This window comes from Schistocerca cancellata, chromosome 11 (assembly GCF_023864275.1).
Source record: "Schistocerca cancellata isolate TAMUIC-IGC-003103 chromosome 11, iqSchCanc2.1, whole genome shotgun sequence".
Lineage (NCBI taxonomy): Eukaryota > Metazoa > Arthropoda > Insecta > Orthoptera > Acrididae > Schistocerca > Schistocerca cancellata.
The window spans coordinates 129,330,978-129,358,104 of record NC_064636.1 but is presented as its reverse complement, the minus strand read 5'-3'; the positions used below and the strand labels follow the sequence as shown (position 1 = coordinate 129,358,104).

The window sequence follows — 27,127 nt, the reverse complement described above, 5'->3', positions numbered from 1 at the left end:
TTTATTCGCGAACTGCACATTGTGAGTTTTGCAAGCCGTATGTGAGTAACCAGCATCTGGCATGTTCCTATCACTCCGCCTGAAAGAGCGCTAGTCATTAATTTAAATCATGCTCAGATCAAGAGAAGGAATAAAATCCTTTGGCAAGTTTCCATTCCAGTAGCTCAGTGTCAAAAATACCGATGGGTTATGGGGATTCAACCAAAATTCCAACAGAATTGGCAGTCTTTGTGTGAGTTGTTAAAGTTTTCTGACGCGCAATATGGCTGTCGATAACTCTTAAAAAATTAGTGACTGGAGTGAAAAAAAAGGAAGTCAATTTGCGCTTAGCCTCACATCGGTCACTGCTGCTACAACGGCAGGTTAACAACAGTCAAGTAAGTTGGAACGTGGTGTGACAGTCGGCGGACTAGCCACGGGACAAAGCATCTCCGAGGTAGCGATCAAGTGGGGTTTTCCCCGAACGACAATTTCAGGAGCGTACCGTGAGTATTAGGAATCCAGTAAAACAACATCCGAAAACATTCGCGCGTCTACAGAAGTAGATTTCATTATAAACGACCCGATAATGACGATAGTGCAGAGGCTAATAATTGATCGTTAGTTTATCGATGTTTACGTAACTAGTCCTACCTGTTGCGTCCACGAACACGCCTGCCCTGCTGTAGGAAAGCGACTGAGCGCCGCCTCGCAACAGACTGTTCTAGAAGAGGAGGGGCGGCGGCTGCGACGTCACGTGACCCCCCCCCCCCAACACCAGCAGCTGACGCAGCGAGCCGTCACGTCCGCGCCTCGTGCACTATTTCTCTCTCTCTCTCTCTCTCTCTCTCTCTCTCCAAGAACGGAGCAGTCTCCACCCTTCCCGCGACAGAACACTGCATTCCGAATAAACCAACTCCCTGTACGTCCGCTCAGCCCAACTTCCCAGCGTTTGCCGCCACTCTGCTGCTGATGCGTACGGGCGGGGCTGTTCTCTGCAGTCTGACCTGAAGCTACACCACCGCTGCTGCTTTCGTGCCAGCGCTCTCCGAGGCCACCCCTGTGGACTCTGCGCTACGGATTCAGTGGCCGAGTCTCCCTCTGCTGTCCGTGTTACGCTCCTTCACTTTGAGAATACTGTTTTATCGTGTTTGATTAGATTGTCACAACGAAACTGAAAGGGAAGATATATTTCGCTAGAGGAACAGCGCAGACGAATTTGTTTCGCCACCTGGGACATCCTTAAATGATATCAGTTATCGAAGTGGTAGAGCCCCATCTTTAGCTAAAGTTCCTGCATTGAAACAAATGTCGGAGGTGACCGAAGCCTCTTCCAGCGATGGCAGACGATAATACTTTACCGCGTGTTGGGCGTAAGTGGTGTGAACGCGTTTGTCCTTCACAATTCCTACAGAAACTATACTCAGATGAGCCGCTTTGATTTTTTGATGAATCCTGCAAACTCGTTGCTCACGGCACAATAAAGAGCGAGTCAACCATTACCGCATAGCCCGCGAACTTTGTGTGTCGATTCATCTTGTTTTGCGCCTACCAGAACCGGAGGTAGAAGTAGTGGTACAATGGTTGTAGAAACGCAAAACACGCTCCATCTGTCACCCAAAAAAGAAGAGAAAGACTTCTTATGTTTGCCACTGCTCCAAGAAGCCATTCTAGCTAGATTTCTCCTAAAAAATTCCAGCTAGTGCACAGGAAACCACTGAGAAGAAAATTAAAACCTGAAAATTAGTAGTGTAGTTTTTTAATGTTAATAAGGTTTTTAATGTCTTGTTACATAATGATAAAAAACGGTACTGGCCATTAAAATTGCTACACCAAGAAGAAATGCAGATGATAAACGAGTACTCATTGGACAAATATATTATACTAGAACTGACATCTGATTACGCTCTCACGCAATTTGGGTGCATAGATCCTGAGAAGTCAGTACCCACAACAACCACCTCTGGCCGTAATAACGGCCTTGATACGCCTAGGCATTGACTCAAACAGAGCTTGGATGGCGTGTACAGGTACAGCTGCCCATGCAGCTTCAACACGATACCACAGTTCATCAAGAATAGTGAGTGGCGTATTGTGACGAGCCAATTGCTCGGCCACCAGACGTTTTCAATTGGTGAGAGATCTGAAGAATGTGCTGGCCAGGACTTTGCTTATCCAGAAAGGCCCGTACAGGACCTGCAACATGCGGTCGTGCATTATCCTGCTGAAATGTAGGGTTTCAGCGGGAATCGAATGAAGGGTCGAGCCACGGGTCGTAACACATCTGAAATGTAACGTCCACTGCGAACAAGAGGTGACCGAGACGTGTGACCAATGGCACCCCATACCATCACGCCAGGTGATATGCCAATATGGCGATGACGAATACACGCTTCCAGTGTGCGTTCACCGCGATGTCGCAAAACACGGATGCGACCATCACGATGCTGTAAACAGAAAAAAAATGACGTTTTGCCATTCGTGCACCCAGGTTCGTCGTTGAGTACACCACCGCAGGCGCTCCTGTATTTGATGCAGCGACAAGGGTTACCGCAGCCATGGCCTCTGAGATGATAGTCGGTGCTGCTGCAAACTTCGTCGAACTGTTCTTGCAAATGGTTGTCGTCTTGCAAACGTCCCCATCTGTTGACTCAGGGATCGAGACGTGGCTACACGATCCGTTACAGCCATGCGGATAAGATGCCTGTCATCTCGACTGCTAGTGATACGAGGCCGTTGGGATCCAGCACGGCGTTCCGTATTACCCTCCTGAACCCACCGATTCCATATTCTGCTAACAGTCATTGGATCTCGACCAATGCGAGCAGCAATGTCGCGATAGGCTACAATCCGACCTTTATCAAATTAGAAACGTGATGGTACGTATTTCCTCTCCTTACACGAGGCATCTCAACAACGTTTCACCAGGCAACGCCGGTCAACTGCTGTTTGTGTATAAGAAATCGGTTGGAAAGTTCTCTCATGACAGCGCGTTGTAGGTGTCGCCACCGTCGCCAACCTTGCGTGAATGCTCTGAAAAGCTATCATTTGCATATCACAGCATCTTCCTGTCGGTTAAATTTCGCGTCTATAGCACGTCATCTTCGTGGTGTAGCAATTTTAATGGCCAGTAGCATATAGCCAACAGAAAAAATTAGACTGCAGGGTATTTGAGTTTTCAGAGCATTAAAATTATTATGAAATATGCTGAGAAATCCTTGGGTAACAGAACAGATATTGAATTTAATTCATGAGAGAAAATATAAAAATACAATAAATGAAGCAGGCAAAAAGGAATACCAACGTCTCAAAAATGAGATCGACAGGAAGTGCAAAATGGCTAACCAGGGACGGTTAGAGGAGAAAGAAGTAAGTATGTAGAGGCATATTTCACTAAGGGGTAAGATACTGCCTACAGGAAAATTAAAGAGATCTTTGGAGGAAAGAGAACCACTTGTAGGAATATCAAGAGCTCAGATCGAAAACCAGTTCTAAACAAAGAAGGGAAAGCAGAAAGGTGGCAGGAGTATGTAGAGGGTCTATACAAGGACGACGTACTCGAGAGCAATATTATAGAAATGGAAGAGGACGCAGGTGAAGATGAAATGGGAGACGCGATACTGCATGAAGAGTTTGACAGAGCACTGAAACAGCTACGTCGAAACAAGGCCGGGGTAGCAGACAACATTCCATTAGAACTACTGATAACCTTGGGAGAGCCATCCCTGAGAAAACTATCTAGTGAGCAAGATTTAAGAGACGGGCTAAATACCCCCAAGACTTCAAGAAGAATGTAATCATTCCAATCCCAAAGAAAGCAGATGTTGACAGGTGTGAAAATTACGGAATTATTAGCTGAAGTCACGGCTGCTATATCCTGACACGAATTCTTTGCAGACGAAAGGAAATACTGGCAGAAGCTGGCCTCGGGGAAGACCAGTTTAGTTTCCGTAGAAATGCTGGAACACGTGAGGCAATACTGACCCTACGAATTATCTTAGAAGATAGATTAAGGAAAGGCTAACCTATGTTTCTAGCATCTGTAGACTTAGAGAAAGCTTTTGACAATGCTGACTGGCATACTCTCTCACAAATTCTCAATGGGGCGGCAGTCAAATTCAGGGAGCGAAAGGCAATTCACAATTTGTACAGAAACCAGATGGCAGTTGTAAGAGTTGAGCATCATTAAAGGGAAGCGGTGGTTGGGAAAGGAGTGAGACAGGGTAATGTTAATCTGTATACTGAGTTTGCAGAAAAGGAAACAAAAGAAAAAGTTGGCGTAGGGATTAAAATCCATGGAGCAAAAATGAAAACTTTGAGGTTTGCTGATGACATTGTAATTCTGTCAGAGACAGCAAAGGGCCTGGAAGAGCAGTTGAATGGAATGGACAGTGTCTTGAGAAGAGGATATAAGATGAACATCAACAAAATCAAAATGAAGATAATGAAATGTAGTCGAATTAAATCAGGTGATGCTGAGGGAATTAGATTAGGAAATGAGACAAAGTAGTAAAGGAGTTTTGCTATCTGGGGAGCAAAATAACTGATGATGGTTGAAGTAGAGAGGAATTAAAATGTAGACTGGCAATGGCAAGGAAAGCGTTTCTGAAGAAGAGAAATTCGTTAACATCGAGAATATATGGGTCAGGAAGTCGGTTCTGGAAGTATTTGTACGGAGTTTAGCCATGTATGGAAGTGAAACTGACGATAAATAGTTTAGACAAGAATAGAACAAAAGCTTTCGATATGTAGTGCTACAGAAGAATGGTGAAGAACAGATGGGTAGATCACATAACTAATGAGGAGGTATTGAACAGAATTGGGAAGATGAGGAATTTGTGGCACAACGTGAATAGAAGAAGGGATCGGTTGGTAGGATACGTTCAGAGACATCAATGTATGAGCAATTTAGTATTGGAGGGCGGTGTGGAGGATAAAAATCGTAGAGGGAGACCAAGAGATGAATACATTAAGCAGATTCAGAAGGATGTAGGTTGCAGTACGCACTGCAGATGAAGCTTGCACAGGATAGAGTAGCATGGAGAGCTGCATAAAACAAGTCTCTGGACTGAAGACAACAATAACAACAACGACGACGATACTGGACAATAACATCGATCAATTTTTCAGCATTATTTTGCAGGAAGAATAAAGTCATTTGTGTATTGGCTTTTAGTAGTACTGGAGTCTCCACAGAATGAACTTCTAGATTTAGCCTAATTTCACAATTCACTTAGCTGCAACCTATTAAGGGCGCGTGTGTCTTTGTCTATGTATACGACTATCAGATGCGAAATTGCGTTCGGTTACATGTACGTACACAGTCTTGGACATAAAAACTAAGACGAAGTCAGTCTCTCTCACTTAAGGTGACCAATAAAACCGACCGTCCCTAAGAACGCGAAGTTCAGCGATCTGCACAATCTGTTAACACTGTAAGATGCCGAAGTCTCAGGAGGAAATTTTGTCTGCTTCCGTGATGTGTTGTGTGAGACCGTGGGCTAGGTGTAATCGTCGTTCATTCTGAACTTCTAGGCCCGTGTTCGCGTCAATTGTACAATTGGGTCGGAAGTGGAAAAAGATGTAACATCTGCAACAATATTTACTTTTGGTATAATAGATGGGTGGATGCAGAGGAGGCAACTCGAAAGATTTGAACTGTATGTGGAGAGAGTGTTTTACGGGGAAAATACGCCAGAAAAAAATGGTTCACATGGCCCTGATGACAATGGGACTTAATTTCTGAGGTCATCAGTCGCCTATAACTTAGAACTAATTAAACCTAACTAACCTAAGGACATCACACACATCCATGCCCGAGGCAGGATTTGAACCTGCCACCGTAGCGTTCGCTTGGTTCCAGACTGTAGCGCCTAGAACCGCACGGCCACCCCGGCCGGCAAAATTATATTTTCTTGTTACAACAAAGATCGTTCTGACATGAATGAATTTCCACTTCAAGCAAGTCTCGAATATTGATGTGACGGATTACTATTTAACCGTCATTCGACGTTTCCATTCAACAGGCAGAGTTCAGCACTCTCGTGTAGGGAGGGGTGCTGCATGCTCTAATTCGAAAAACAACAAAAATCAACACAGTGACTATTATTGCAGTTTTGCTTCAACATCACCAGGTCGTTCAATGAGCATTCCTAAGCAATACTCCTGGTAATGTTAACTTGCTATGAAGGAATGAAGGGCTGAGCCCTACCAAACGGCGTAAACTCGAGCAAAGAGTAGTGTGAACATAATATTTTCCATCTGATAGCTCCAACAGTGTGTTTTGCACTACGAATTCTTCCCCAAGGGTGTGTCCATTACAGCTGGAATTTGTTGCCGAGAATTGAGACACTTTTCGGTCGCCGTGTAAGAAAGTCGACCGACAAAACTACATCACACGTGCTGCTACATGATAACGCATTCTGTTGATCTGAGCAACAAAACTATCCAGGAGATTGATAGGGAAGTCATCTCTCAGGCGCCTGTCCCTCATAGTATACGCGTAAACTTTTACCGTTCCCGCTCTCGATCGATCGACCGTCAAGGTAATTCATTTCTGGACGAAAATGCTCTTTAAAGTACACTGGTTTAATGACATCGTTAGGACTAGTAGATTTCTGCAGGCGTACAATTTGTAAACTACTTTAGCACTGTCAGATTGTTTTAGATATTGTGAAAGAACATACTGTTGCTGATTGCCCGCATCTCGTGGTCGTGCGGTAGCGTTCTCGCTTCCCACGCCCGGGTTCGATTCCCGGCGGGGTCAGGGATTTTCTCTGCCTCGTGATGTCTGGGTGTTGTGTGCTGTCCTTAGGTTAGTTAGGTTTAAGTAGTTCTAAGTTCTAGGGGACTTATGACCACAGCAGTTGAGTCCCATAGTGCTCAGAGCCATTTGAACCATTTTGAACTGTTGCTGATTAATTTCTCTTACCGATTAGTCTTGTGTTCAATAAACGAATGGAAAACGCAATGAAAATACTGACTGTACTAATACATATTAAGTTGAACTTGCTAACAGAAACATCACGACTATAGTCTATCTTAATGAACCATCAAGTGTCTGTAAGACGATTATGCCTATTTTAACGCGAATTAGTCTGTATTTACTTCATGTCCTGTATCATACTCAAGTATTGTGAGAATGTGGCAGTTCATAGACGAAATTATGTATGCACAACAAAAAATACGTCGGCAGAAAACAAAAGTGGCGTTATGAATTTCTCAGTACCGTTAAGGTTTTCGCTCTGACACTAAAGGGTACGGAAAGTAGCAAGACGAATTTTGGTCGAGCGTTGTCTTACGATTGCCTTATTGAGTTTCCGTCTGCCTGCTTGCAGCTCCGCCACTAAAGAATTAAAAATGTGGCTTTCAGCGATTCTCGAATGGCTGACGAATGCAGCTTTGCACCTGGCAGGCGCGCACGCTACCTCAGAGGTGCAGTGTGTGTGCCTTACTTACTGGCCCAGTGGCCGCTGTGATAGGAAATCGCTACGTTAAGAGTCGTGGGTAGGCGTATTTCCCGTGTGGAACGACTCTCGTGGACTCCAAAGCATTAATGATATCCTTATATCACACCTCAAGAGAAAATCACTCGCATTATTCAACTGAAACATGACACGAAAACATCGAGTGAATGTAGCAGCATAGTTCTGTGCCATCAAGGAAGCAACTCGTCGGTCACAGAGTTGCCAACCATTCTGCGTTGTTGCCAAGTTCCAGGAGGGATACCAGCTGACGTGTTCTGTGAGTGAAGTGGCTACAGCTTCGTCTCGAAGTTGTGGGTGGCAAGGGCCGGAATGTCCGCATTAGATGTCTTAATCGCATTTCTGAAGCTAGGTTTAGCAGCTGGAGTGTAATTACTTGCAATACATCGATGCACTGAGTGCGAACGAAACGTCGTACATAATAACTGCGACAATTATTTGTGTTTTACTGCCTTAATCGGGCCGAAACCTTGAACGCGTGTTCACCAGACGCTATTCACAACTTTGGAGCTTCTCCAGCGGTTCGGTTGGCAACGTATCTTCGCTGTACAACACTGTTAAGAGGTGACTGTCTCTGGCGAAGCCGCGCGCGCGCGCGCGCGCAGACGCAGGTGACGAAGTTCTAGCGCTACTAGGGCGCTTCGCCTTCTTATATGGTGTGTTGAGGATGTGGGTTGACATGGTGGTTGTGGTCGTTTCTTGGCTTTTGTGCTAGTTTTTATTTATTTATTTATTTATTTATTTATTTATTTATTTATTTATTTATTTTTTATAATGAAAGAAGACAGGACAGTAGAAGAGTGGGGAAAAACGAATGGCCCATTGACTAGCCGGGAATTACAGTTAAATTACAGAATAAAGGGGAGGAGGAGGAATAGTAAGAGTTAGTGAAAGCGAAAGGCCATTATCCTGGCCTCTTCTTCTTAGCGGCGTCTTGATGGTGGTGGCAAACAATCTTGAGGTGGTGGGTTGGGGGGGGGGGGGGGGGAAGAGAAAGAAGTCAGAGGGTGACAAATGAAGAAGTGGAAAAAGGAAGAGCCTGTCATGATTAGGCAAACATTGGGGATAGTGTGGGTGGAAGGGGGGTGGCGTGCTGAGGGGATTGAATGACATGACATGTTGGGGGGATGATCGATGATGTGAGGGAGAGTAATTGTCATGAGATGAGGTGGCTAGTGCAAAAGTCATGGGGGGCGAAATAGAAGGTCAGGTCATTGAGTGGTGGCTAGACGGTGGACACGGGTACCCAGGGAAAGGATTAAGGGATTAGGAGAGTAACAGGTTTGTTGGTAGCCGTAAGGCAGGCGTGACGTGGCTTCTACGTTGCCACCTCTCCTTACACGGATATTCTGCCGTTGCACGAAACGTGAAGACTCGAGGTGAATTCGAATATTCCGAACGGCGAAAATCTGACTTTTCTATTCTTCCAGCTTTTACATTCAAAAAATAGTTACAGTAAGCATCAGAAAAGCGCCTGTGAACCAGTCATAATTAGTGCAATCTGACAAACTCCATCTGGCAGCTGATAATTGTGGAAAACTAATTTTTTCATTTGCACAGCTCCGCAGCATGAACTCGAGGGTTTCGTTGGATTCCTGTACTTAATTTCGTTGTCATCGTTTTCAATGACAGTAGAGGAGGAAAAAGACCATCTGAGTTGAAGTATACTTTTCCAGCAGGATTTGAATCTTTGGCTAAAGTTGGAATAGCACATTCAGTGGGTTATCAATATTGTGAGCATTCACACATTGCTGCAGTATAGTTCATTACCTCAATTTTTACCACAGTTTAATAGATCTGGAAAATTCTAGAGTTTCATACACCATTGAGTATGGTTTGTATGCTGTGCAAAATTAATCAAAGAGTGTGTCTTATGAAGCAGAGTGTACCTATAGCAACAAACGCAACCAACAGTAAGTGAAAAAAACGATAAAATTTCACATATAAAAATTATTTTGTTATGTTTTTGAACTTTCACTGCTAGAAGTGTGAATCCTGAATCCTTCCTGGCGATGCTGAGAAAGTTTGATAAATTTAATTACTACTGGTAGCTTATCATCTGCAACCAAACGATGTTGATGAGAAAGTTTTTGCTGCGAGTTAACCTTTCTCGTCAACATCGTTTGGTTGTAGATGACAAGCTACCTGTAGTAATTAACACAAATGTGATCCAGACAATTCGTGCACACCAAATGTAAAGGTATATACAAAAAGAAATGAGCTGTTGTTTGGACTAAAAATGCACATAATTTTATAATCATTAAACAAAAATGTTCACGTTGCAGAATAAATAAAAACGAAAAGCCACTAATGATGACACAGTGGTGCCGAAACATGTTTGGGTACTGAGAAAAACGGTGTTTTGGTTAACTGGCGGGCCTTACATCAAAAAAGTTTCAACTGCAAACACGGCCAGTACAAGGAGATGCAGATAAAAATGATGGAAAGTGTGGTAGTTCACGTCGGGTGTTGTTTGTAGGGCCGAGGGGGGGGGGGGATGTTAGCGAGAACAGTAACTGGGGCTTTGAAAGTTTGCCGAGTTTATCGCAAACGGCTAAGCTGTCATTCTCAAATACTGGGTGACGCATGTCCGGGTATTTCAGCGCCTTGAGTTAGGTTTCCTCGAGACTCGCTAAGTGAACTGTGATACATTTTTTTATTGCGTGAGACCCGTTACACACGATTATGCTTCTTAATAAGTAGATTACGACAGCATTTTACATGTTTAAATTCGGTCAATTTACACGAAACATTGAAAATGAAATTTCTGCTGGAGGTTCCGTAACAGGGAGGGCTACGGCTGGAGGAATCTGACGCAGAAGACGCCGTGCCGCACTAACTCTTAGTCCTAAGTGCTGCACTTGACAGTTTTCGCAAACTCTGTCCTACTAGCATGTCTTATTTCGATGCACAGTGACATAATAACACGTCGTTTTCACTTTAAGTGTGTGTGGTACGAGAATTCTGAGGGAATCTAGACTGACAGCGATTAAATGACTAGAAAGACAGGAAGTGACGAGCAAAAAATTATTAAACACTGGGCACTGTAATTTAACAACTATTCGCCATTCGTAGCGGCGCTATTTTCTGTTTTCAAAGTAAGACACTGTTCTAGAGAGGAGCAGTTTTCTGACGTTGCTCTCTCGTGAGTTAACGCGACGGACGACACTAAACCAACCAAAACGGCGTAACAGCCGCGGCTTCCGGAAACTGCAGTCGGGGCCAGCTGCCCGCCTTCCCCTGTACGCCCTGAGGACCTGCAGACACTAGAGATGGGGGATCCGCTCTTGAACTAATTCATAGAGTTCAATCTTTCAAAGGAGTGAACAATCAGTGATTGAGAAAAAAAGAACGGTAGCTCCAAACGTTTCCCACGGCAGAGAGAGAGAGAGAGAGAGAGAGAGAGAGAGAGAGAGAGACGGAGCATATCAGCAGCGCCTCTGCTGGTCACAGCACAGTGCACGCCACACAACACAGCCAGCGCCGGCCTCTGCCCTGCTTCTACCTTGGCTGCCTGCATTGTGCAGTGCCCCATTGGATTTTGTGTTTCACATATGCTGTGGCGTCTCTGTGCGTCGTCTGCCGCGCAGTGTCTGGCGCAGCGTAACTTCGCATCGCACTCTGTCGGCGATCGTTTCAGTCGCACGTCCTGCCCTCTGGGCAGTTGATGCGAGCAACAGGACAGAGAGCCACCTAGCGGATAACATAGGAACTACTTGCAAAAACCCGCTCGCAAGGGAACGAACTATTTGTCTCGGAGCGGGTGAGTTCACCGCTACCCCCTCCCTCGGAACTCGCCCGCTCAACGCTCGCCGCACCGTCTCGACTCTAGCCAGAGCGTCGAGCAAAGCGACTCAGGTGTCACTGTGGTCTCTGCGGTCTCAGCTCACGCAGTAATACAGCTCGCGGCTCGACCTGCTCGACTCAGCGCCTCTGCATCGGAGTTCGTCCCCACTGGATATTGTTCTTCGTAGTAATGCCGCTATGTATATTACATTATTATGTTATGTATACATCAACTGTTTTTATTTTATTTTTATTTGTTTAAACTGATTAGATTAGGTTCCTGATGACTCCTCTTACTATAGGATTTTTATTATAGACACTCGAATTTACGCTTTAATTACGAGCGAACCGATAAACGTATCGCAAAATGTGATACACCAATATTTTCCTTGTTTTATTCTGCGTAAGGCTATATGCAGCACTTTCGTTTTACAGTCAAATTTATATTTTTTTTTCTTATTCTGGTACGGATTTTGCGATTTTAGGCGTCTTCGAAAGGAAACGTTCATTTTAAAAATATATGGCTTGCGATGTATTTGTATGAGGTTAACGAAATTTTAATACGTTATAGCCAAATATATTGTTAATGTAAATCTCAAGTTACAACATTTTCCGATCACCCAAAAAACCACGATAGTGCAAAATAAATCAATAATCAAAAACTTTGTCATATCGTGGAAATTTCAATAAACAATACAAAATTCTTACTCATTATCTGTGTTACTTCAAAATAGGATCAAATAAGATCAAAATGCAGGTATAGTACTGGAATAAACCAAGTTTAAAGGGCAATGTGCCTTCCATTTATTTTATATTGTAAATGAGTGGTGAGTCATGAAAAAGAGCTAATTCATTTCAGGGAGTGAACAGTTCTGATCCAATCTCTGAAAAGAACAGTTTTGCCCATCTCTAGCAGACACTGGCCGCCTGGCCCCTCCCCCACTCCACGACTGACCCGCGCAAACCGCGCGGCTGAAGTCACGACTGCGGCGTTGCCAGGTCGGCCCCCGGCAGGCGAGGGAGCGGCTGCGGCAGAGCCGGCGAGGTGTCTACGTCGGTGTCCGCACTGCCGGACCGGACCGCCTGCCTCCACCCACACCGGTTTGTCTCGTACTGCCGTATACAGCTGGCAACACAAACCCCGTCCCCGTTTACACGGGACTCGCAACACCAGATTTCCTAATCACATTTCCGAATACCCAGTCACGTAAATCTATTCTGGAAATCCGTCTCCAGTTGCCGATTTTCCGAACTGCGCAATCAGTTCTCACTCCCACGTAAACGCAATCTGTTTAAAAAACGCTTGGGCTGCCAGGTTTGAACTCGTTTTTAAAAGTTTTAGACTAATATGGACGGAGTGGCATCCTGTACAGTGAAGGACAAGCAGAAATATTAGACAAAAGCTATTTACACATCCTCCAACTGCAGAGAAATAGCGACTGTGCTGAATAAATCGGAAACTAACGGCTGTTTTCCTATCATCGTACCTGGGTAACAGGGATGGCAAATCCGCTTCAGACCTTGACATGTAAATACGACGGCGAAAAACTGATTACGAAATTCGGTTTGCGCCTTTCGGAAGATTTGTCGCATGTAAACCTAGCGACAGTCAGCCGTGGTAAAATTTGCTGTTTCGAAGAGCGCGCCGCAGCGCGTAGTGTGAAGCAGTCGCCCTCCGTTTGTGGCAACCGCAGCTTTGGTGTCTCCCTCTGGTGGGAGAGCGGAAAGGTAGGCTGTTCACGTGCATGTAAGGGGCGCTATGAGCTCGCTAGGAGGCGAGTCTGGTCAGCCGGGTCAGTGTGGGGCAGTCAGTGTCTGTCTGTCGTCCGAAGTGCCAGTATGTGTTAGGCCGCCCGTCTGCTCGAGTCTGCTCAGGCAATGGTCGTTGGCGGTCGGATCGATAGATCGGTTGGTCGGTCGCGCACTGAGACACGATATGACTTGTCTGTCTTGAGCGTCGGCGCGTGTGAGGTCGCCACGTGAGTCTAGCGAGGGGTAGTGGCTTCGCGGCCGACACGAGAGCAGCAGGAGTCAACCCACGACACCGGTCTGGCCGGTGCGAGCTGCGACGCCGTGAGACGGGAGATCGGCGCGCCTTCCTGCGTCCGCTGAAGCGGCTGGCAGCGGACGGTTCGGGAGAGATTTGGGGGTGGTGCGCCAGGTCTTCGCTAGACATAGCAGTTTATTAGCAGTTGAGAGATTCGTGATATGTTGTTTCATTTACTTGTTAAATTCCACTTGTTTTCTTGGTCAGTCTTTCGTCCCCAATTTGCTCGTCTGTCTCCCGTCCGCATTTGTTAGGCAGTTAGTGTCTGTCTGTCTGCCGTACGTCAATTTAAAAAAGATCTATCATATGAACAGATTACCGATTTTATGAATCTCATTAATGTCGTTGTCAAGTACAACTACTTTGAATTCAACGGACAACTGTACCAGCAGTCTGATGGGCTCGGTATGGGCAACCCTTTAGCCGGTATCCTTGACGACATCTTCATCAATTCCTTGGGAAAAAAAAGCCGTTTAACCGTTTCTCAGCCGCTTCCCTAGGTATCCTTTCTTACGCAAGATACGTTGATGATATTCTAGTCATCTATAACCGACCCGCCGATAGCACTGATCATATGTTTAAACTTTTTAACGACCTCCATGAAAAAAATTCTTTCACTATTGAACTCGAAAACGAAAACCGCCAATTACATTATTTACACTTGACGGTTACAATATAAGACAATAACATCACTTTCAATATTTTTCGAAAAGAAACGTATACTGACCAAATCGTGCCTGCTTCCTCTTTTCATCCAGTCTCAAAAAATGGCCTTTTTTTCACTCTGCCGTCCACCGAGCCACCTCTATACCACTTTCAACAGAAAAGTTTAACGAGGAGATTAATTTACTTAAAGCCATAGCAGTCAATAATAAATATACGCCTAACATAGTGGACGATATCCTCAAAAAGAAATCTGCAAGAATTACTACGCTCAAAACCTCACGGGCTGAAGTTAACCCAACTAAACGTTCTTCTATTCCTTTCGTAGGACCCATTTCCTATCAGATTCAGCGCATGCTTCGCAAAAAATACAACTGCAATGTTGCCTTCTCTACTAATAACAATCTGCCGAAAAATTTCATTCATAATTTGAAATCCATTCGCTCCCCTACAGAAACTTCTGTGATACCTGCTCCTCCTATTACATAGGGCAAACTGAACGTGCTTTCACCATCAGATATAAAGAACATATTTTGAGAAAAAACGGCACCAGACCCCTAAATTCATCCTTTGCCGATCATCTCTTAATTACTGGACACGTGCCTAAAGCCATTGGCGACAACAATATTCTGCATACCGAAAAGAGGAGGCATAGGTTAAATGTTTTACAGGAATTCAAGATTTTCAAACATCTATCTCGTCACGATGGCCTCATTCTGAGCGAACAGCTGCAGCTGCGAAATAAAAACTTTTTCCACTGTGTAAAGCTGTTGCTTGATCTTTGATTAAATTTCCTCATGCAGTTTGCCGAAATGTTGTTTTCCTGTTACGTCTTTGCTGTTTTCTTGTATGTCATAACTGACGGTTTTTTTTACGTTACAAAATGTATGTTTAAAGCAGATAAATATGTAACTTCATCTAATTATTATTAGTGCTTACGTTATGCCTGAATCAACTTCATTACAATTTCACGTGTGTAATTTTGAATATACAGTAGCGTAGTTGTTTCTGCGGCTACTAGGTGGCGCTCGTAGCAACACCGTGTTTACTTGCCCACACTTTCTAACGTGGGCACCTCAGTTTAGTTGCAACCCGTGTTCACTCAGGTACGAGCAGCCCTTAGCGGCTCGCCATCTTATCGTATTTACAACTTTTCATGACGTCGCCTTTCCGGCTTAGATTATTTTAGAATGTGACTTGTAAGTACTACATCTCTTTCCAGTCAGTACACGCTTTAGTTTATTAGTGTCTTATCTACCTGTTATGTTTTAGAACACTTTAATTCGGAAGACGACGCTCATAGTAGCGTCAAACCTGGTCAGTTTTGACTTAATATTTGTGACCGAGGACTTATTTGTTCTAAAATAGCTTCATTGTTCCGCAAGGCGAATAATGCTTGACTGTCAGAAAGATGGAAATAAAATAAAATCTCAAACTGATGACATATTTTTGCCTTCCGTAATTATGTGAATGTATTTTAATTCACTTGAGAGCTCCCGGCCATAGACATCCGTTTTGTTTTCATTTTCCGTGAGGGTAAAGACAGGGGAAACAGCAAAATCAGTAAATGTAAACACGGGTCACGTGGAGACTGCCCACCTCGAGACTGCTCTGCGCATCACCACCGGATCTACGATAATACTAAAAAAATATCCAATTTTCCAAAAATATGTTCATCTTGTAGCGCACGTCTTTCTGAAAAGTCTGAAAGGTACAACATATGTGTTCGAGGAAATGTAAGACATGTCATTTGGTCTGAAGTGTGCCAAAGTGCAGTGCCACGCCTCTTCATAAAGCATTCTTCTACCGCACGTCACTGTATTTCGCTCTGTGGAATTGAAATGTGTATATTTCATAATGGATGCCACCAAACTATATTCAGGACAGTGGAAACTGAAATGTCCTCTGGTGCCTCTTCTGCTCCCAGTTTGACAGCCTGCCCCTATTTAATAAAATCTCGCAATTAGCAGAGAATGGGATTATTTGTAATAGGGAGAACAAGAACTCTCCAGAAAATTTGCCCTCTTTATTGCCTATTAGGTAATAACTTGCTGTTTTGTGTGACATAAAATTAAATGTAGGAATGAAATGATAAATTGACACCCTAGCTGCAAGCAGGCGTTGATACACTTCGTTGGGGACATGTTGAAAATGTGTGCCCCGATCGGGACTCGAACCCGGGATCTCCTGCTTACATGGCAGACGCTCTATGCATCTGAGCCACCGCGGGCACAGAGGATAGTGCGTCTGCAGGGACTTATCCCTTGCACGCCCCCCCGTGAGATCCACATTCCCAACATGTCCACAACACTACATTCGTAGTGCGCCTAATAGATGTTTGCCCATCATACTCACTACTCGTGGCAGATTAATCTACCAAGTCCGGTACGAGTTCGGGCATAGCGTGTGCGTTCTCACAAGAAGGTCAAAGGCCGGGAACCCATATTTTTAACTATATATGACGGTATTACCTGTTCCCGAAAGGACGGTTACCGTCGATGACCATGCAGCTTTGCTAGAAATGAATGTGGATCTCACGGGGGGCGTGCAAGGGATAAGTCCCTGCAGACGCACTATCCTCTGTGCCCGCGGTGGCTCAGATGGATAGAGCGTCTGCCATGTAAGCAGGAGATCCCGGGTTCGAGTCCCGGTCGGGGCACACATTTTCAAAATGTCCCCAACGAAGTGTATCAACGCCTGCTTGCAGCTAGGGTGTCAATTTAATTATCATTTCATTTCTAGCAAAGCTGCATGGTCATCGACGGTAACTGTCCTTTCGGGAACAGGTAATACCGTCATATATAGTTAAATGTAGGATACATAAAACGAATAAACAAGAGATAAGCAAGAAATTACACATCTATTCAATCCTTAGCTCGTAGCATTTTTTTCTCTCTATCTTGCTCCAGCTTTACATGGCATGGTTTCCTTTCTGCGAAAGAATCTCTTACCTCAAAGTTCGTCAAACGTTTCGCTACATGAAAAATCGAAATGTCGTTAGCTAATACTGAAAAAGCTTTTAACACAAATATCACCCAAGAATGGTGTGGCTTTTCGATCTGATTACGTCTATTTTGTCATTGTCTGCTAGATAAAACAAAATAGGCCTTTCTAATATTGCAGCAATTTTGTAACACACATCAAACAAACGGGACTGTTTTGGCACAGATGGCCATTTTTATAACACGATAGAATTCACAAAGTACCAATATAACATGGCTATTAGGCCTACTACAAGCAAAAAGCTTTGTTAGGAAATAGTTTCACACTTTATTTATACGCACCAGGTTCTCAAGGACGAGATCGAAAAGTAGTATTACGAAGTTTTTATATAAATTTGGATTAGTCTTATTCTTCTAAAATTGTGTGATGTCCCCGTTTCTCCTTCCACGTTCTAACAAACAATCTTGTCATCACCAATTCTGTAGCTATTCCTGCCATTCTCAAAATTTGTTCGCCGATTAACTTCACTAACCCTACCAGAATCACAGGTTTAGTTACCCCGCGATTATTTTCCAGTTAGGCGTTTTACGTTTTCTGCGTTACTTCCAGAATAGAACTTAAGTGGCTGCTGGCCGGGGACTGTACAACTGGTCCTTACTGGTGTAGCGATCTGGCCAAAAATTTTCTGTCCAAATTTCATTTTCATGGATACACCGAGAAGATAATACGTAATATTTCTCATCTGTTATTCCTGTCAGTCGTTTATTTCCATTCTGGTACTCTGAATCTATGGATTTCGCTAGTAATTGTAACAACGCTGATCATTCGCACACCCAATCAACCACATAATCAGACAGCGATTGGCATTCATCCCTTGGGCTTTACTCCGTTCAACTCGTATAACCCCATCCCCTTTTGTCTGCGGAAAGTTTATTTCTAGATGCGACGAGGATTCTCCTGAGAGAGACATCACGTACACTATGCGCACACTTAAAAATCAACTTATGAGTCATTCATAAATCAATTTAAAATGTGTTCAAAATGTTCAAAGACCAACAGGGAGGCGTTTCAAAATCATTTGAGTAATCGAGAGACCCACGAGAGCTGGATGCTAGGCGTCTTGTGAAAAGTTTTTCTTGCTCAAGAGTATGAATTTGGCGCCCCCTTTTCCCGGTAGCATGTAGCTGCTTGCTGCGAGTGCTTGCACAGCCAACAGCCACATTCCTGTAGCCAGAATCGGGAAAATCTCTACTCAAACCCGACTGAACTGCGCATGCGCATGAGCCCGCTCGTAATTGCTGCAACTAATGTAATGTAAATAGTTGAGACTTCACGCTCATCGGAGGCAATTTGTTGTTCTGAAGCATTGCATAGTCTTCCTGAAGCCTTCGACACGTTTTGCTGTTGACAAACGCTTGTATGAGCACTGGTTTGTCCTTTGCAACTTAAGCTGCATTTTCGTCTTCCTTCTCTCGTTTATCTTTTATTGTAGTATTATTCTGCAGTAGCGGATACAGTAATATCCTTCGTCAGAGTATCGGTTCTTACCAGTCAAAATTACAAAAATTTAACTGAAAACTGGAACAATGAAAAATTCCCGGAATTCTAAAAAAATTCCCGGATTTTTCCCGAATCTCCCGGTTGTCCCGGGTAGTACACACCCTGAAAGAGCATTTTCCTACCACGTGTGTTTATGTGCCACGCCCACTTTTGTCACCCACTGTCAACTAAGCTATTTGGAGATGCCATTATTAGCAAAATGTGTAGGCCATGTTCAAAAACGTTTGGGAACAAGGTTGAGAAAACTGTTGATACGAGTGGAAAAAATTAGAAGATGGAAAATTGTTGACCGGACAGGGTTGATTAAATAAAACTGAAATAGAAAACTTGCAGGTATATACTGTGGGCAGGCAATTTGGACAAATAAAGAAAATCTGGAGGCAATGAAGAGAGATGTCCTCTACTGACAATAAGCCATGTCATGGATTGTGTCCATCAGGAGAAACTTCGTGGTGCAAATGCAATAGGGCTCAGGCAACTGGAGAATCTTATTCTCACCAGCATTCTCTTCCTGCTGCTCTTATTACAGCAATTCAACCAATTTTCAGAGAACTGCCTCATCCTGAACTTCTAAGGAAATGTCTGCGTGGGCAGACACAGAACCCAAATGAATGTTTCAACAGCATAATTTGGAACCGCCTTCCTAAAGCTGTATTTCTAGGCACGCATACAATGAAACTAGGACTCCATGATGCTGTTATTACTCTCAATTGTGGTAATATTGGAAAGTGTTGGGTACCGAAAAAGCTGGGAATTGAACCTGGTGAAAGTATGATCACTGGGCTGCAACACTGCAATAAAACGAGGATAGCCGATACAGACAGGTCTGCATCTAAAATGGCCAAGAAAGCAAGACAAACATCCAGGAAGGTGAAAAATGAAATTTGGAAGACCTGCTAGAGGCCAAAGAAGGGCCATCATATGCAGCAGCAGTTCAGTTTTAATTAACTGTAAGTAACAAATTTCAAAAGGTTTTTCTTTAAACTCAATTTCCCTCAAACTAAAATTTTCAGTACATTTTCCCCATTATGTCAGAAACTATCATAGATAAATGAATGACATTTCCAGAGACTCTGCGTAACATAAACGGCCACCTCTGGTACTACATTCATTAATACTCCATTAGGAAGTTCACCAAAATATTTTCTGTAGAAAAAGTTAATATTTTTTGTTAATAAATTTAAAAAAGTATTTCTTAAAAACTATAAAATGAATCAAGTACATTTTAGTACTATCAGCATCACGTAACATACAGTAAAAATATTACGGACCTGCATCAAATAATTTTTTTTCCAGAAGTGAGTCAAATACCTAAATTAGCATGGGTTAGATAGGCAGGGTGTGGTCCCCTTAAGGCATTATTGGTAACAGTTCAGCGTGACAAATTACTACCCTAACACTTCAGCAAATTGCACGCAGAGAAATGAGTAGTTCTCTGTACAAAAAATACTGAGATGTTTTTATCTACCATAATGTGGAAGTACACAGGCTCGAAGTTTACAGGGTGTACCGAAAACAATCATCCTATTTGCCATGTCTATATTTCTGAAACTGTTGCACACATACAATGAATTTAGTTTGTTGGTGAACGGGAAACTCTAAAAGTTTTTTTATACCTTTCCATAGGTGTTCAATATGCCTTCTTGAGATGCACGTCATACATCAATGCGCTATGCAAATTGTTCCCACACTGCTGCGACTATGTCTCGAGTTGCCGCTTCCACAGATGCTGTTATGCAATGTCTCACTTCTTTCATTGTTATTGGTAACAGAGGCACATAAACATGTCATTTGTAAGGCCCCCCCCCCCCCAAAAAAAAAAAAATATCACATACGGTCAGGTCCGGAGACCTTGGGAGGCCAGTAAAGCAAGGCTGAATCATGTGGGGAGCGAATCCATCAGTCAGTGATCCTCAGATTTAGAAATCACCTTCACGAAGAGCTTTCAGCAGCTGACTTGTGCGTGGTTTCATGCGTAGACGTCGGCGCAACAAACGCCAGACGTACATCGGGGCCACGTATAGCTGTCGAGTTGCACGGCGAACGGATTTCTGCGGACTCCTTGTGAAGCTATGGCGGATGCGATAGACATCCTTGTCAAAGACATTCGGGGACGATCTGGCGATTTGCTGTGACACAAACAACCTGTTCCTCGGAATTGTTCACGGCATCATCTAATGCTGTGTGCTGTAGGAGGATCCGCAACATTGCTAGTACGGAAGACACGCTGAACCGGTATTACTGACACGCACTGTCCAAAACGCAGAACACGAAACGCTTTCTGTTATCCGGACACCATTTTTATTTGAACTGAAGTCGGCGCACACTGCTACCACCTGGCGGGAACCATGTAAAACTACGAGTTTGCTCTTTGCAACAGTACGTTGTTCACACACACATCTCAAATAACATAATGGCTATGATTTTTAAAATCAGACGATTCTTTTTGATACGCGTTGTATATTAACACCAATCGTTATGAAAGGAAAGTACAGTGCTATAGTGCAAGTCAATGTTTAGAATAAAACTTGCCGCAAAAACAGAAACAATTAATATACAGTCGCTTCCGGCAAGAAGTCCTAACATACTGCGAAGCGGCTTCATTCTTGCACGTTAAACAGCCACTGAGAAGCATTCGTACATATTAGACGAGATCTGAGTTCTCTGTAATTTCAAACCCGTTTCATGACAAATGTTACATTTAACGGTACGAACACTGTTCAGTTTATCTTAAATTGATTTAACAACTGAAAGCTGAATGTCAAACACACAAATCCAGTGCTTTACTCGGCAGTTCCTCATTGAAGACACAGAAAACATTTTATTTTCCACGTGAGTTTCCTTCTGCGTGTCTTCACAGAAGGGAATGTCTAGAGTGGAGCTGTCAACACGCCACCTAGACGTAGAACAGTGGGCCAATGTTCTTTCCACACACGAGTCCCGATTTGGTGGAGAGAGATTCTCGGCGGATTCGCATGTGGGGGGCACGTGGAACATGGTGCTGGGACCCAAACCTTGCGGAAAGAGATCCCTGGTGGTGTGGGCAGGGACTGTGTTGACCATTCCAACACCTCTTCAGGAACTCGTACGGGTGAACCAGCACGGCTTAACTGCTGTGAGGAGAGCTCGGAATCTCAGGCGAGGTTGCTGCGAGCTGCGGTGTGCCCAGACTGTCTCGATGAGCGATGATGGCCGACCTCTCTGAGCACACGTGGTTGGTGTTCCTTACGGAAACTGAAGATGCTGCACACTAGAGATGGGCAAAACTGTTCTTTTCAGAGATTGGATCAGAACTGTTCACTCCCTGAAATGAATTAGCTCTTTTTCATGACTCACCACTCATTTACAATAGAAAATAAATGGAAGGCACATTGCCCTTTAAACTTGGTTTATTCCAGTACTATACCTGTATTTTGATCTTATTTGATCCTATTTTGAAGTAACACAGATAATGAGTAAGAATTTTGTATTGTTTATTGAAATTTCCACGATATGACAAAGTTTTTGATTATTGATTTATTTTGCACTATCGTGGTTTTTTGGGTGATCGGAAAATGTTGTAACTTGAGATTTACATTAACAATATATTTGGCTATAATGTATTAAAATTTCATTAACCTCATACAAATACATCGCAAGCCATATATTTTTAAAGTTAACGTTTCCTTTCGAAGACGCCTAAAATCGCAAAATCCGTACCAGAATAAGAAAAAAAAATATAAATTTGACTGTAAAACGAAAGTGCTGCCTATAGCCTTACGCAGAATAAAACAAGGAAAATATTGGTGTATCACATTTTGCGATACGTTTATCGGTTCGCTCGTAATTAAAGCGTAAATTCGAGTGTCCATAATAAAAATCCTACAGTAAGAGGAGTCATCAGGAACCTAATCTAATCAGTTTAAACAAATAAAAATAAAATAAAAACAATTGATGTATACATAACATAATAATGTAATATACATAGCGGTATTACTACGAAGAACAATATCCAGTAGAGACGGACTCCGATGCAGAGGCGCTGAGTCGAGCAGGTCGAGCCGCGAGCTGTATTACTGCGTGAGCTGAGACCGCAGAGACCAGAGTGACACCTGAGTCGCTTTGCTCGACACTCTGGCTAGAGTCGAGACGGTGGGGTGAGCGTTGAGCGGGCGAGTTCCGAGGGTGGGGGGGAGCGGTGAACTCACCCGCTCCGAGACAAATCGTCCGTTCCCTTGCGAGCAGGTTTTTGCAAGTAGTTCCTATGTTATCCGCTAGGTGGCTCTCTGTCCTGTTGCTCACATCAACTGCCCAGAGGGCAGGACGTGCGACTGAAACGATCGCCGACAGAGTGCGATGCGAAGTTAAACTGCGCCAGACACTGCACAGTGCACACGGCAGACGACGCACAGAGACGGCACGGCATATGTGAAACACAAAATCCAATGGGGCACTGCACAATGCAGGCAGCCAAGGTAGAAGCAGGGCAGAGGCTGGCGCTGGCTGTGTTGTGTGGCGTGCACTGTGCTCTGACCAGCAGAGGCGCTGCTGATATGCTCTCTCTCTCTCTCTCTCTCTCTCTCTCTCTCTCTCTGCTGTGGGAAACGTTTGGAGCTACCGTTCTTTTTTTCTAAATCACTGATTGTTCACTCCTTTGAAAGATTGAACTCTATAAATTAGTTCAAGAGCGGATCCCCCATCTCTACTGCACGCGTGCCGCGGCCAGTTCGCTCTCCCGACTTGGGAGCAGCTCTGCAGGCAGAAAGGGCGTTGTCGCCTCAACACGAGATTGGTGACGTCATTCACAGCTGTCCGTCGTTGTGAGGCCGGTATTTGTGCCACAGGAGGTCACACGCCCTACTGAGCATGCTAACCAGTTGTCAGAATGTGAGCAAATCCGCCAAGTTGGAAAAAACGAAAATAATTTCTGTCTACTATGCATGTTGCAGCTGACTACGTCCTGCGTTCTTTACACTGTTTCCATTTTACTGTCTTTTTTACAGTTTTGTGGCAAAATAAACGCAACCTTGAAAAATTTCCGTTCCTTGCTTTGATTTTGGACACCAGTGAAGATGTTGAATAACGTTTACAATGATCCCTCTTACTTGCGACACATACAACGAGGTAGAGGCGATGGACATTACAGTTGTGGCGCAGGACTACCAAAGATGCACTCTCAGATGGAAACAATGGGTTCTACTTCAAGTATACCTGTTCTTTAAACAAAATTTCACCCAGCAAATAAGCGTAAGTTTGCACGAAGCAATAAAAGATATTGTAAATCGGAATGGTATGTGGCTTATCCGTGGCTACATTGCAAAGAAAAGAGTGGTCTGCTATGACTGCATTCGGTCCATCCACTTAGTCAACAATAGAAGACCAAAGAAAGAGACAGCTTTTCTTGAAGAACTTTTCTGTAACTGGGAAAAACAGTAGAAAAATTCAAGATCACGAGAAGAGTCCTTTCCATCGAGGGTCTCGAGCAATTACTCGGCAACATGAAAACAGGACACCTGTTACTGGTCGTGTCAGATTTCTGCTGACCGATCAGGATGAAGCTAGAACCGCTCTGCTAGTAATTGTCAGTTCACTCAGGTTCCTGGGTCGAATGGGAAACACACAGAGGTCTTGAAACAGTCTCTGGGAAACTTCATGGCACTTCTAGATGATAGGAAGCAAGATGGGCCAGAACTGAAGATATGGCTGAAAACGCCATATCCCTTGGTTGCCGCCAGCGATACAAAACGAAGTACTGGAAATTATGGCTCACACGATCCAGAGACGAAATCTGCAGCAAATAAAATATTCGCCTTTTTGCAGAATTAGAACAGATTCAACGACGAACGTGGATGGCTCTCTTCGTGTACATAGTGTTGACCCTGAGACGCTTGAAATAAAAACTCTTTCTGGGGTTATGCAGTCCGTCGGACTCCAAGGCAAAAACGCTGGTAACTACGATTAAAGACATCCTTCTTGGGCTGTTACTAAAATTGAGTATTTATGCACCCACTGCTTCGATTGTACAGCTAATATGTCTTGGAGGAACAAGGGGTGAAGAAAACCCTTCAAGACCGACCAAAGCGTTGTTACATCCACTGCAGCATTCACTGTTTCACAAAGTTGTGATCCATTGTGCGATGTACTGGTAACTGTGAAAGACGCCTCAAACAGAATTCTACAATCAGCAAAACCGAAAGACGTGTATGCAGATGTTGTGAACGTCTGATTGCGTTGTGTCCCACCCGATGGGCTGTAAGAGTGAAATTATTGACATATTTGAGGTAAAACTATGACCGAAACACTGAACGTACCGAGCTCACTTAAGAGACAAAAGATCAGTCCTGCGGGGCTATGTGAAGTGGCCCGAAGAGTTTGAAACTATTTTTATATACACAATCATCAAAAGTACCCGGACATCTTCTTGCTTCCCACTATTGAAGGGCAATTCAGGGATGGCGACTGCATCTTTCAACAGGATCGAACACGGCTGGTGGCGGAGTGGTTACACGACAATAACATCCCTGTTATGGACTGGCCTGCAAAGAGTCCTGACCTGAATCCTACAGAACACCTTTGGGACGTTTTGGAACTCCGACTTCGTGCCAGGCCTCACCGACCGACATCGTTACCTCTCCCCAGTGCAGCAGTCAGGGAAGAATGGGCAACTATTCCCCAAGAAACCTTCCAGCAACTGATTGAACGTATGCCTCCGGAAGTGGAAGCTGTCATAAAGGCTAAGGGTGGGCCAAAACTATACTAATTCCAGCATTACCGATGGAGGGGACCACGAACTTTGAAGTCCTTTTCAGGCAGGTGTCAAGGTATTTTTTATCACAAAGTGTAACAGTAGCAAGTGAAGCGTCTGGATTGTGTGAGAACTGGTCGGATCTCCACGGAATCCAAATTATAATGCACCCAGAGTGAAACATTTTTAGAGGTTCTTAAAGTAGCTCCTGCAAATCCAACAACAGAACCATTTGATATGCTGTTAGAGAAATCCAAAAATTATTCTAAAAACCTAAATATGAAGCATATATCTCGCAGCCAAGAAAAATTCCAGCGAAATTGCAACACACACAAACACCAGCTGTTCCCAAAAAATTGTCTTCAGAACGAAATTCTAGAAAGGATTTGTTCGAAATTCTTGGTCTCATTCTGAAGAAATGATCGAAGGGCAACCAAGAGGATTTAGAGAGACTATCCCATCTTGAAGCGATGGTTATTACGTTCTCTCAAATATGACCTCCATCTACACACCGTTTGGAAGAATTTCTTTGAGTAAATACAACAGACTTCAACCTGAACAGGCTTTATGCACAGATCGAAATGATGCAAACCATTACAACTGCTGTACAACCATGTAACGTACCCTCTATTGGAAGAAAACTTACCGCTGAACCTGTTGGGGTTATAGAACTCCTCCAGGAAGTTATTTGCCTCATCATTATGGTTCTGACAGTTCCAGTACCGTCACCATCCTCAGAGGTCATTCGGCGCTTTGATACGATTTAAAACTTGCCTCAGATCAACGATGACTCAATCGAGACTCACCCCTTTAGTCCTCTTCCATATTCAAGAATCGGCTGGAAAAATTAATCTTGTCGATTTCGTGAAAAAATTTGTTTCCCGAACCGTAGAAAGGAAAACTACATTTGCAAATTTTACCTAAAATTTTTTAGTCTAAATAAAAACAAAATAAATGCCTTTATTTCAAAATACGTTTTTCTTTTTCCCTTATGATGTGATGCACAGTGTTTATAAAATAATAATAATAAAAGGTTTCTCTACCCTATTGTCATCCACAGTCTATAGTAAATAGGTATTCCTTTTCGTAAATGGTCTAACAACAAAGTTGGACCAATGTCTTTTTAAAACTTAAATCAACGGAACAATTTTACAGAGGACGAACCTTAAAATTGGGTCCATATTATCATTTAACGAATTGTTTCTGTAAAACAGTGCTGCGTACCTAACACACCTCTCCACACGGTCGGTATTTATGTATTCTTAACATAACAGTTCTGCTGAAACACGAAATCAGCAAATGGGTTTGCTTGACCCCCCCCCCCCCAGACGCCACATCAAGTCTTCTCCACGGTTTCATTTTTTTTTATTTTTTTCTTCGTCACAACAACACAGCGAACCACGTGAGCAGAACCGTTGTTCCAGCTCCACGTACTGGAAATCCTGTCTTATGCTCGTACCGCGTGCCTGGAGTGCATGGAAGCGAAGGTGGTTTTCGTTTTCCAGTATCTATGTCCAAAAAAAACGTACCACGAACTTAATTTCGTAGAGTACAATGTAATAAGCAATGACTCCGAAACATGCCACCTAAACTTCGCGAAAACTGAATATAATCTGGCTTCTGTTGCGACTGCTGTTTTCGGCCAATCACAGCACAGGACGACTGTTGCCATGAGAAGAGGCACTGACGTCACACTATTTGTTAATGACGGGAAAATTCTCCGTACAACTTCGTGTGCGTTATGTGGGTAACAATGAAATTTCCATCCCGACGACAAATTTATTACCGTCTATTCATTTACACAGTGATCAGAGAACGTTCTCATCTAAATTCTGGCCTCCATATAACACTACACATTTGCAGCCGAAGATCATACGGTGAGAAACATCTAAGGAACGAGTAGTAAAGATATTGTTCTCCGGCTTAGACAGAAAACACATT

At 43.6% G+C, this 27,127-nt stretch overlaps 1 protein-coding gene and 1 non-coding gene across 6 annotated transcripts in view; one reads left to right on the top strand and one right to left on the bottom strand.

Moving 5' to 3' along the window:
* The window catches only part of LOC126108422 (nuclear factor NF-kappa-B p100 subunit-like), a 400,072-nt gene that overhangs the window by 38,865 nt on the left and 334,080 nt on the right, over nt 1-27,127 (bottom strand). Inside the window, exon 1 of one of the 5 annotated variants that reach the window (XM_049913630.1) lies at nt 634-751. The exons of 3 other annotated variants lie outside the window; for them this stretch is intronic. The gene's annotated coding sequence lies outside the window, so the exon portion shown is untranslated. Of the gene's footprint in view, nt 1-633; nt 752-27,127 lie in introns of those variants that run through there. One more of the 5 variants, XM_049913635.1, reaches the window with a different exon arrangement.
* Trnat-ugu (transfer RNA threonine (anticodon UGU)) lies at nt 16,544-16,618 on the top strand. The gene has a single exon. It is a non-coding gene; the product is annotated as a tRNA-Thr (tRNA).